At 37.5% G+C, this 12,280-nt stretch overlaps 1 non-coding gene across 1 annotated transcript; it reads left to right on the forward strand.

Moving 5' to 3' along the window:
* The first annotated feature begins 11,228 nt into the window (after positions 1-11,228).
* LOC116461565 (U4atac minor spliceosomal RNA) lies at positions 11,229-11,353 on the forward strand. The gene has a single exon (XR_004246103.1). It is a non-coding gene; the product is annotated as a U4atac minor spliceosomal RNA (small nuclear RNA).
* The last annotated feature ends 927 nt before the right edge of the window (positions 11,354-12,280 follow it).

A 12,280-nucleotide genomic window follows, 5' to 3' on the forward strand; every position in this document is an offset into this window, starting at 1 on the left:
ATTCTTTGTGTTCATAAGTTCATATCATTTAGCTCCCACTTATAAGTAAGAACATGCAGTATTTAGTTTTCTGTTCCTGCATTAGTTTAGTTTGCTAAGGATTATAACCTCCAGCTCCATTCATGTTTCTACAAAAGACATGATGTCATTCTTTTTATGGCTGCATAGTATTCCATGGCTTATATATATCACATATTCTTTATCCAGTCTGTCACTGATGGGCATTTAGGTTAATTCCACATCTTTACTATCATGAACAGTGCTGCAGTGAACATTCACATGCCTGTGTCTTTATGGTAGAATGATTTCTGTTCCTCTGGAGATACACCCAGTAATGGGATTGCTGGATCAAATGGTAGTTCTACTTTTGGATCTTTGAGGAATCGTCATACTGCTTTCCACATGGTTGAACTAATTTACACTCCCACCAACGATGTATAAGTGTTTCCTTTTCTCCATAACCTCACCAGTGTCTGTTATTTTTTGACTTTTTAATAATAGCCATTTGGACTGGTGTGAGATGGTATCTCATTGTGATTCTGATTTGCATTTTTCTAATAGTTAGTGATACTGAACATTTTTTTTTACATGTTTGTTGACCACATATATGTCCTCTTGTGAGATGTATCTGTTTAGGTCCTTTGCCCACTTTTTTAATGGAGTTGTTTGTTTTTCTCTTGTAAATTTAAGTTCTTAAGAGACTGGATACTAGACCTTTGTCAGATGCACAGTTTGCTAATATTTTCTCCCATTCTGTAGGTTGTCTGTTTACTCTGTTGACAGTTTCTTTTGCTGATAACACCTTAATGTATAACTATCAAAAATTAAAAGCAACAAAGATGTCCTTCAGTAAGTCATTGGATAGACAAACTGTGGCAGGTCCACACAAAAAAAAGCAACACACTTTCTAAGAAAAAAATGAGTCTGTGCAACCCATAGCATGTTGTCCATGAAGGGATTCAATAATAACACAGGTGACTGTTGTCTCAGAGACATTTAAAGGCAAGACATAGAAAGAACCTCCACAGTGCGGAGTTTCAATGAAGTCATTTTCATGATGACATCACAAACAGAAATTGATTTTTTTCCCTACTAGTTGAATGACTATCCCCTCTGTCCTTCCAGCACGCAATGGAAGAGCTGCTGTTAGTCACTGCCATATAGTAAGAACTCGAATAAATGAAGGGTTCATATGAGAGAAACGAGGCAGCAGCAGTAAACAAACAGCTGTCATCAGAGCTAAGAAGGAAAAGCAAAGTCTTCAATGACTGTATTCCCATTAAAGGCACAAGAAAAGAGTAAATTTTATTTCCAGCAAGACTTAAGGGGAAAATGGACAACTCAGCACAGACCAGACACAGGATAAAACCAGCACAGGACACGTAGGGGCAAATCAGCACAGGTCCCGAATTATACCTTGGAAACATCCTCTAAAATACTGTTCTCAGTAGTGGGTTGCATCCATTCTAGAGCATGATAGACAACAGTATTTTAAAGGGAAGTTTCCTTTAAACATGCGTCTAAAACAGGTGGGAAGAGAAATGCAAGAATTTCTTGCAAAGTTCAGTATTAAGAGCACGGGCTGCCGAGGGTTAGTCCTCCCTCTATCACTTAATAACTCTGGGACTTAGGGCAAAGCATGTAATGTTTCTCATTATATTTTCCTCATCTGTGAAAAGTGAATAGTAATAGTTTTGACTTCACAGTTTTTCTGTTAGGATCAAATTTATTACACATGCCAGAGCATTTAAGGCAATGCTTGGAACACATCAAGCACATAAATATTAGTGATTACTATTATCCTATTTATATTGAGACTCTGAGCATATTATTTAATTTAGTTTTCCCTATGTATACATACTATGTCAGTTCCATAATACATACATATGATTTGTAAATAAATATACTGGGGTACATTCTGGGGTACAGCAGGTAGGATAGAAATATCTGGAAATGTATGTCCTACTTGCTGTATTTTTCATAGTCCGTAACTTCTAAAATGAATTACATGTGTAAATTGTGAATCATTTATGTACTACGTGTGGACTTAGTAATTTTTAACCAGTTCACAGCTGACTCTGTGAAATCTTACTTTTAAACCTCCTCCAGAAGGAGAAGAGACAAATTTTCCTTAGAGAAGGAATCTAAACAATGTGAATATATTACCCCTACCCCTCGGAGATTAAGTTTAATTCAGTCCTGTCATCACCACCATCATCACTTCAAGTGTGGACTGGACTTAGTGAGCCACTTCCAAAGAATAGAGTATAGAAATGGAAAAATAGGAACTTTACATCAGATGAACCCAGCAAACCAAGTGATCAAGGTCAACATCACCAGGGACAAGTCATGTTGATAACCCATATTCATGACATAATGTGGTAAGGACACTTCACCTCTGTGGAATTCAGAATTCATTCCCAAATATCACAACCCTAGTCTAACATTTGAGAAATATCAGAGAAACCCAAATTGAGGGACATTCTTCAAAATACCTGACTGATACTCCCCAAAACGATCAAAGTAATGGAAAACAAGCAAAGTCTAAAAAACTGCCCAGACCAAAGAAGAGTGAAGAGACATGATAATTAAATGCAGTGTGGTATCCTGGATTGAATCCTAGGACAGCAAAAAGGACATTAATAGAAAATTAGTAGAATCAGAATAAAGAGTTTAGTTAACATAGAATCTAGAGTTTAGTAAATAACAAGGTACGAGAATTAATCTCTCAATTTCAACAAACACAACAGCTATGTAAGATGTTAACTTCAGGGGAAGCTGGAACTCTCTTCTATTCATAAAATGTTTTTGCACATCTAGAATTATTCCCAAACATAAAAGTTTATTTAAAAAATAAATGACTTAAAATATGATTTTTTAAAGCCCTCTAGGTCTGGATAGTATTGCATTGTGTAGATCAGGTTTTGACTATATGCCATCAGGATAAACTATTAAACAGCCTATGTCTAAATTGGGCAAAACTATATCATTAACATTAAGGTGGTTGATTTGCCCTTGAATTCACTTCAGGCATGTTTACATGCTAGTTGGAATAATAATTTTAAAAAAATTTAGTGTTAAATCCAATTAGCCAATTGTGATTTAAAGAAATAATCTGGAGCTTTTGGTAATAAATAACTATTTCAATTGATCTTGCAACTTGTTTTAGCATTATGTTATGATTTTCCACGTTCTTTATGCTTCTTTGATTTTATTATAAAATTGTACCTGAACTCTAAGGTATGCATTAGTAGAACAGCGAGCCATTTATAGGTAAATGAAAAAGTGACCTCTGCAGAACAGTGCTAACTTTCAGTAGAAATAGCAGAGTCCCAAGAGTCATAGAAAATTTTTACCACACTAGAAGTCCCATTTCAATATTATCTATTAATAGCTATATTTAAAGGCCTGATACACTGTGATAACTGATATTCTTTAAGAAAAATTGTGACATTTTAACTAGAAAAATGTGAAATGTTGGAGGGAAAATAAATACGTCAGTGTGATTCAGTCTATCTGCCTAGATTTAAGAGAACCATATCCTACTAAAAAGTAATAATAATCTTTTCCCTTTACATTTCCCCCTTTTCTCTGTCTGTGACTCTCCTAGTGAATTGTATTTCATTGTGGCTTTAGAGTTTTCTTCTCCTTTATGGGCTGGCAGGTATATGCAGGGCATGAAAACAAGATTACAACTCCAATGAACCCTTTTTACAGTCAACTTAGCTGAAATCGTTTAGAGTAGGATAGAGGAACCTGAAGCTTCAGCTGATTTATTTAAAGTTCTGAGATGCTCTGCTCCCTTTTTCAGAACACAGGTTTGCCTTCACTGGCTGTTCTCATCCTACAACACTGTGGTGAGTTCGGTGGGTATGAATTCTATTCTAGTAGACTTGCTATAAAAAGGACACATTTTTATTTTTCCAAACAGAATTTACTCTAAATCCAAAGAATCTCCTGGTTGGGCTGGTACATATTTCAGTGTCAGAGTTACTGGGGCTCCACCACACTTCTCAGTTGTTACTGGGGCTCCTTCATTAAAAAAGAGTTTTGATCTAAATGTGAAGGTACCATCCAGACATTTCCCAGGGAGGTCCTTAGAAGTCCGTGGGACACTCTACGGGATGGGAGCCTGAGTAGGAGTGAGCCGGAAGCTGGTTTGCTCAAACTTGCAAAAGCTGACTGTTAAATTTTCTGGTATTTTGCAAGTATGTTGTTAAAAACATCTATTATCCCAAATTAAATAATGTAAACTTTAAATAATATTTAAAAATATAATAAATATTCAATACTCATTTCCTAATTATTTTACTAGATGTTATGATTATTTGCACTGTGTTTATTTATGCTTATTTTATCTGCACAATGGGAATACTATATGGTGGAGTTCACGTCACATTTCTTCTCAATCCCACATTTAGTGCTGTCACATTGGTGGCTTAAAGTCAGTGATGGTGAGAGTATTTATACCATGGAAACTGGCAAATAGTGCAAATCAGGTCTTGATTTATCATCTTGTCGATTTCAAGACTTAACAAAGAACCACTTGTTAAACATTTGCTAGCACACTTTTGGACACAAGTCCTATAACACAGAACAGCAGCTAACTTCCTCCAGACTTTCTTTGTCCTCAGTCACATAAAATTTTCTCAATACACCCTGATTGTTTGATTGACCTTGATTGTTTGATTGATTGAATGATATATTTTTTGAGAGAGTCTCACTCAGTCACCCAGACTGGAGTGCAGTGGTATGGTCTTGGCTCACTGAAACCTCCACCTCCCGGTTTCAAGTAATTCTCCTGCCTCAGCCTCCTGAGTAGCTAGGACTACAGGCATGTGCCACTATGCCCGGCTAATTTTTTGTGTATTTTTAGTAGAGATGGGATTTCACTATGTTGGTCAAGCTGATCACGAACTCCTGGGCTCAAATGATCCGTCTATCCCGACCTCCCAAAGTGCTGGGATTACAGGTATGAGCCACCGTGCCCAGGCCCAAGACACCTTGATTTCAATGTTCTTCTACCCACCTTTTCCCCACAAATTTATCTGTCCCAAACCCTTCTGAAGGGCCATTCTGCATAATTTCCTTAAAGTGGAACTTTAGACACAAAACCCTGGTATTTCTTCTTCAAGATGGAGATAAGTAAATAGATGCTTAAACCTGTCAGATTGCTTTGATTTTTCTTTATATTTTTTGTTTTCTTTTGGTTTTGGTTTTGATTTATCCATCCTAACTAATTCTGTTATAGGATATTAGAGACTTTTCTAATCTTAAAATTCCAATCTACCATCACAGTTTTTTTCTGTAAAATATTTTGGAAGGCATGGTTAATTTCTCTCTCCCACTCAATCCATATCCTCTCCTTTTCCTAATTATCTGTTAGTGTATTGGTACATTAATTAAGTGGTTGAAATTTTCATGTATGGTCCTTAGATGCCTGAATAGACTGAACTGAGAAAACTGAGCCCTGATCACCAAATACCATATCAGTGTAGTGTGGGAGAAAAGGGTGTATGCTAAATTTTTATGCATTGCTTCTGGGTACATCTTTATAATTACACTAACTGACTTCACAGTGCAATGGTTCTTATCGAGGGTAGTGGGAGGATTTTGCCGCATAGAGAACATGTGAAAAGGTGGAGACATTTTTAGTTGTCACAGTCTGTGAGGAGGGGCCTGCTACCAGCAGCTAATGGAAAGAGGCATGGGATGTTGCTGCTCAACATTCCACAATGCACGGGACAGCCCCACAACAAAGGATGATCTGGCCCAAAATGTCAACAGTGATGTGATTGAGGATTTAATCCTGAAATAGACAACTAAATATGTGCTCTCACATAAAAATACATATTGTCTATTTATGACAGTTTCCCATTCATTGTTCCATTGTTGTCTTCCACTCTTCACGTCTCTGGGCTGTACAGAATCACACAGAGTATCAGCCTCCTGAAAAAACCTTTTGAGCAAATGATCCTTTAGAATTATTTTAGCAAGAGGACCCCAGGTTCCTAGAAATCACCCATCTAACATCCATATGCTCCTAATCTCATCTGCTAAAAATTTTAAATCTGTGCTTTTGAAAAATGTTACTAGATACCTGCTATGGTTTTAATGATGGTATCTCATCTAAAATTTGTGTTGAAACAATCCACAATGCAACAGTACAAAAAGGTGTGGCCTTTGGAAGTTGATTAAGTTACGAGGCTCTGCCCTCATGAATGGGATTAGCATCCTTATAAAAAGGGTCTGGGATTAAAGGGAACACTCTCTTGCTTTTTCACCTTCAGCCATTTAAGGACACAGTAATGGCACCATCTTGGAAGCAGAGAGTGACCCTCACCAGACACCATTGTTAGTGTCTTGGTTTTAGACTTTCCAGCCTCTAGAACAGTAACAAATTTCCCTTCTTTATAAATCACACAGTCTAGGTAAGGCATTTTGTCATAGCACAAATGGACTAAGACAGTACCCTCTTTCAAAATGACAGAATTAACCATCCATAAATGTTGACATTGAAGTCACTCGCTTTATAGGTATGTTGTAGATGTAATCAAAGCAATGAACCCTTTACAGATGCTGGTAAAACACCTAAACAATTACAACAAATGCAATGTAACAACTGAGGAGACCTCCAAAAGTGTTGAAATAACCACAGAATGTACATATAACCGAATAGATCCAGAAGTTTTCTGGAACATAGTTCTTAGCATGTACCAGCACTAAAATTGTACATGATATCAACAAGTCAGTTTACTGAAATTTTAAATCAAACCACTATTTTGGTTGTGCTACATGCAAAGTGAACAAAATGGATTATTAGTTTCTTTTTTCATAGTTCAACTTTTTTTTTTTTTTTTTTTTGAGACAGAGTGTCGCTCTGTCACCCAGGCTGGAGTGCAGTGGCGTGATCTCGGCTCACTGCAAACTCCGCCTCCTAGGTTCACGCCTTTCTCCTGCCTCAGCCTCCTGAGTAGCTGGGACTACAGGCGCCCGCCACCACGCCTGGCTAATTTATTGTATTTTCAGTAGAGACGGCATTTCACCATGTTAGCTAGGATGGTCTCGATCTCCTGACCTCGTGATCCGCCTGCCTCAGCCTCCCAAAGTGCTGGGATTACAGGTGTGAGCCACCGTGCCCAGCCCATAGTTCAACTTTTTACCATCTTGGAATTCCAATTTGTAAAAGGATGTGGACATTTATATGGATATTTCTAAAGGGTACTTCTCTAATGGTAGATATTTTATGTTGATGCCAAAACCATGTGTTTTTAGTTAAAAGAGCATTGTAAGCCAATTGTATGTTTTAAAAATAACTGATATTGTTAGCAACAGAACTATAACATTAGCCTCTCCATTACTTAGACCTGAATAAAACTGGAAACATCAGGATCATGTGAATTGAATATTACTGAGTGTACGGTGTCATTTTATCTTTTGATGGTGAATCAAAAAAGTAAAGGTAGGCCAGGTTATAAGAGTTTGTCTGTATGCACGTTTGTGTTTCCTACCACAAAAGTGATTGCATTTTCTTCACATGATTCCGAGCCTCATTAACTCAGATTTTCTCATTCATCTCAAATTTGCTATATTTATTATAATGGCTTAACCCAGTTGAGGTATTCTCCTTATGGAAAAAAATCATCCCTGATCTTTGTCACTGCCATGTGGCAAAGTATAAGACGCAGGCTGTAAAATTCAATTTCTGAATCAGTGCATAAGTTGGCTCGGCTGCATAAACAAAGCTGATTGGGACACCACCAGTCATGCACTCATTGTTTATTTAGACAGGATCGGATCAGATGCATTGTGTATTAAGGATGGCTAGACAAGTACTGCTTCTCCAAAGTCTCTATTTATCAACAAAAGAATTACCCAGTCAGGATAGAGAATGTTTTTCATCGCCAATCTTATCACTATGCATGGCAGTACACCACAGCTGAGGAGTAGCAAGTTCCGTTTTCTGCCACAGCTGAATTAAATTTTTAATATTCAAATTTGATTTTTCATTACACAGAGTCAGGCTGCACAATGAAGACCTTGCCCTCCCTAACACACTCATATCAATTCCTTTCAAATAGCTCAGATAACTGTGACTTCAGAGAGACTGTTTCAAGTTTAATATCCTTGAAAAATTACCTGAATGAACAAGACAAGACATTAATGTCTCCCTAACAGTGTTAGGAACCAACCTTGGAATTGTGGAATCAACCTTTAATCTGTAGATATTTACACTTCGTTTTCTAAAACAGATAACAAATACAAGGTTGAAACAAAAATCTCACTGCTTCCCTCCAATTTTTTATTATGCATCCTGAATGTAGATGCATGAAAAGATAACAGGTCTGTCATGAAGGCCTTGAAAGGCAAGGTGAAAATTACACTATTTTAAAAGAGCTCCAATCATAAAAGCCTTGTCTATGGTACAGGAATGTTTTGGAAGGTACAGGAATTGCATCACAATCCATTTGCATATGTGTTGCTTCTGGACCTCGAAGTAGGGATGTGATCAGCTGTCAATCAACAGTTATTTACTGAATCCTTTATATGTGCATCAAAACCTGCTAGGTTCTGTGGAAAATTCAGGAGTGATAAAAAAACAAGTGGCATCTACTCACCAAGAGTTGATAAATTGGGTGGGGGAGATATAACACAGAAAATAATCAATAAATAAAGCTTCCTATGATCAGGCAATCAGCACCAGAGCTCATTATCCTGTTTGCAGTATCTCATGAGGGTTTTGAAATAACACTAAATATATGGAGACAAGAAGAAGACTGGGAGATTATAGCAATAATTTGGCATTAAGCAAGTTGCTGAATTAGGGAACATCTGGAAACTGATTGAAACCTGACTTGACTGAACACTTCCCAGGGATTATCTAAGTCTCACTATTTCAATAGCTTATCCCAGCTCCTCTCTATGACAACAGAAAGGGCCACTGTTACCTTATCTGAGGACCTCATCTCTTTCTCCTTTTATGAATAAGTTCAGAGTGTGCCTTAAGATACCCAATTTTCTAAACTTTACATAGAATTAGGACTGAGTTATTATAAGAGGAACTGGAGGACACAGGGGAGATAATCAACATCAGTTAGTTTGGGGTGACAGAAATAAACAAAATATAAACAGGGAAGTCATTATCAAACATAGGGCCATTTGAAGCTATGGAGGGGAGATTGTTAGATAAGGAAGGAGACAGACTCCAAAGCTGCCCTTTAGCCCAAATCTCTTTGAAAATAAGATGCTTTTAAGATTAATATTAAGCTTTTGGAACATTAGCCCCCTGTGATTCAAAATCATTAAGATTCTACAACTGTGCTAATTATTACAGCACATTTACATGAGAGAGAAGTCTATGGAGAAGGAGGAGATGGTGGAGAGATAGGCAAGTTGGAGAAAGAAATCAACATTCATTGAGCAATAATTGTTCTGTGTCTAAAGCCATGAGCTAGGCATACTCAGTGCTTCATTGACTCCTCCCATATGCAATGTGGGATGCCAACATCACTATTCTTTCAAATGACAGAGGTGACACTCAGAGAGGCTGAGGTCACACGCCAAGCCTCAACCAGCTAAGATTTCAGTTGAGGAACTGGAAGATAGATATAAGATGAGGGACATTAGATCAGCCTTCCAAAATAAAGAGATAACAAGAGAGATGTTGGGGGAGGGTGTTCTCAAGGTGTGGGAGCTGCCAGCTGCTGAAGCCACAGCAGTCCCCTCTTCACTCTCGCTAATACCTGTCCCTAAAAATCCATGCACAGTAGGTGTATGTCAACATTTATAATGCTCAGAGACGGTCAGAGGTATAGAGATTTTTGTCTTGTTTGGTTTTGGTTTTGATTTTTAATGAACAGCTGGGTTTATTTTCTCCAGAAGGGATTATCAAAGCCTTTCTCAAGGCCTGAGTTGCCTCACAAAAGCTCCCACTTTTCCTTTGTGTGTGTGGGTCTCTCTCTGTATCCTCTCTAAGTATATGCTCCTCCTCCTCCTTCTCTTCTTGGCTCTCCCCAGCTCACTCCCTTTCTCACGTTCTCTCTCTCCCTCTCTGTTGCTCTACACCTCTCATGCCTTTCTTGTTTCTTTCTCTCTCTTCTTCCTTTCCCCTCACCTTCTCCTTTCCTTTTCTCTCGCTATTTTTCTGTTTCTCCATATTTCTTCTTCCGTCTTGTTCTACCTAACTCGTGTGCGTGTGTGTGTGTGTGTGTGTGTGTGTGTGTGTGTGTGTGTTTGCCTGACTTCCTTCTTTCCAGTCTTTCTTCTAAGTAAGCCAAAATCATCTCCCTTCTGGCATCATTAAACATGGAAGAGAACAACAGAGAAACAAGATCAGGGCACTAGAAGTGGGTTTACCATCTTCCTACCATCAATGATGTGTCCCTGTTGTAGCCAATGTCTCAGAGCGGTCCTGAGTCTTATCTTTTCATCTACAGTATCACAGAGGGGAATAAAGAATAATAAATGAAAAACACTGGCATCTCTATCAATCACTTAGAAAATAAATGAGAGTTAAAATGTCTGCAACTTCCTAGATAAAAGGAATAATTAATTAAAACAAAATGCAGATCACAACCAAACTTCCACACATTCCTGTGTGCATGCCATGAGAATCTTCACTGAAACATTAAAGAAGGAGGAAAAACAATGTACGACTCCTGTTTAAAACTTTTCAGGCTAAATATCATAAGCCAATACACGTTTGTAATTCATTAAGAGAAAACAAGCTAGTTTTAAATAATGCATTTCGTAACTTATGCAAGTTTTGTTTGCACCATGATAAAAATCCTTTTCTCAGAGGCACAAATTAAAAATAAGCCATCATTTGCATTATATCTACTTTCTGATTTTAAATCCATTGTTATCTAAGAGCTGATACTTCCATTTCTCCTATTTAATTCAAACAGATAGGCAGAGTCCCTGCTACAAAACATCCTCAGAGATTAAGAAAAGGCACTGCAAATAACAAATCAATTATGAAAATGATGTCCCGATTAGATGTCATTTGAATTGCACTATTATTCACCAAAGGATATTGTAGGCAAGCATTTGTAATAGGGGAGGAAATGATTTGGAATTGCTAAAGATTAGGAGGGCTTGAAAACAAGCCTTTATTGGCCTTTGAAGCCTTGGGAAGAATGTTTGCTCTTTAGGTGCCCGTGCAGCCCTGCTCTGCAGATCTTCTCAGATGCTGTCCTATTGCATTGTCCAAATTAAACAGAGAAGTCACCATCCTTTCCTTGGGGTTGTGCTACTGTCCAATGAGTGCACAGCAAGAGCAGTCCTATCAACCCTACATAACACACCTGCCTCGACTAGAGTTTTGCTTCACCTCGGTGCAGTTTTTGGAAAAAAGGAAAACCTCTTTTTCATGAAATAAAATGAAGTAAAATAATTAAAAAATAATAAACAGAGAGATCAGAACTTCCCACTAGAGCCAGTAGATTCAAAGCTAATCCTAGAATCTCAGCATGACAACCAATCACGTAAAAGATCAATACTTTTAGACCACATTTATAATTTTCTCACCGAGGCATCAATGAATAGTCCTTCATGAAAAGTGCTACCTATAGGTACAAGTCTTTACAAAATAAAAATAATAATTTTTTTAAAGTCACCTTAGCACTCACTTGCAACCTGAATTTTGGAGCAGTTTTCCATAAATATACATACTCTGTGTATCATGCATCTATTAGAAAATTTAACCTGAATATTTTCTCTTTTTTTCCAGCTGGCCTCCTTCCATCCATCTCATTTTCCCTTTCTTTCTTTCTTTCCTTCCTTCCTTCCTTCTCATTACCTGTGTTCTTTCTTCCACAAAAATGTTTGGAGCCCCAAGTAGAATAACAGTATAATGTAGCGACTAAGAGCAGAAGTTTTGGAGACAAGGCAAGTATCTTGCTGCCACAAGCTAGATAATACTTATAATAAAATTACCCTAGAGCAAATAAGAATGATGAGATGCAGAGGAAATTGTGGAGAGATGGGAGAGAAATTAAACCTTGATGAAACGATGCAAGCCCCTAAATAGAACTGAGCCTGGAGTTTTCTTAAGTTCTGTGTGCTCGCAAGTTATCCTTTTAACCCATTTTAAGTAGTGCTTGTATCACTGGCAATTGAGTCCAAATTAGTAAAGTGTTTTTCTTCTACCAGAGAATTTAATATATGTATTTCCTTCACTGACTCAATAAATATATACTCTGTCCCTAATATATTTTAGGCCCTTTGTGACAAAGAATGGCAAGATTAATAAGATATAGCCATTGCTGGGGACATAGAG

The sequence above is a fragment of the Hylobates moloch genome, unplaced genomic scaffold (assembly GCF_009828535.3).
Source record: "Hylobates moloch isolate HMO894 unplaced genomic scaffold, HMol_V3 SCAFFOLD_21, whole genome shotgun sequence".
Lineage (NCBI taxonomy): Eukaryota > Metazoa > Chordata > Mammalia > Primates > Hylobatidae > Hylobates > Hylobates moloch.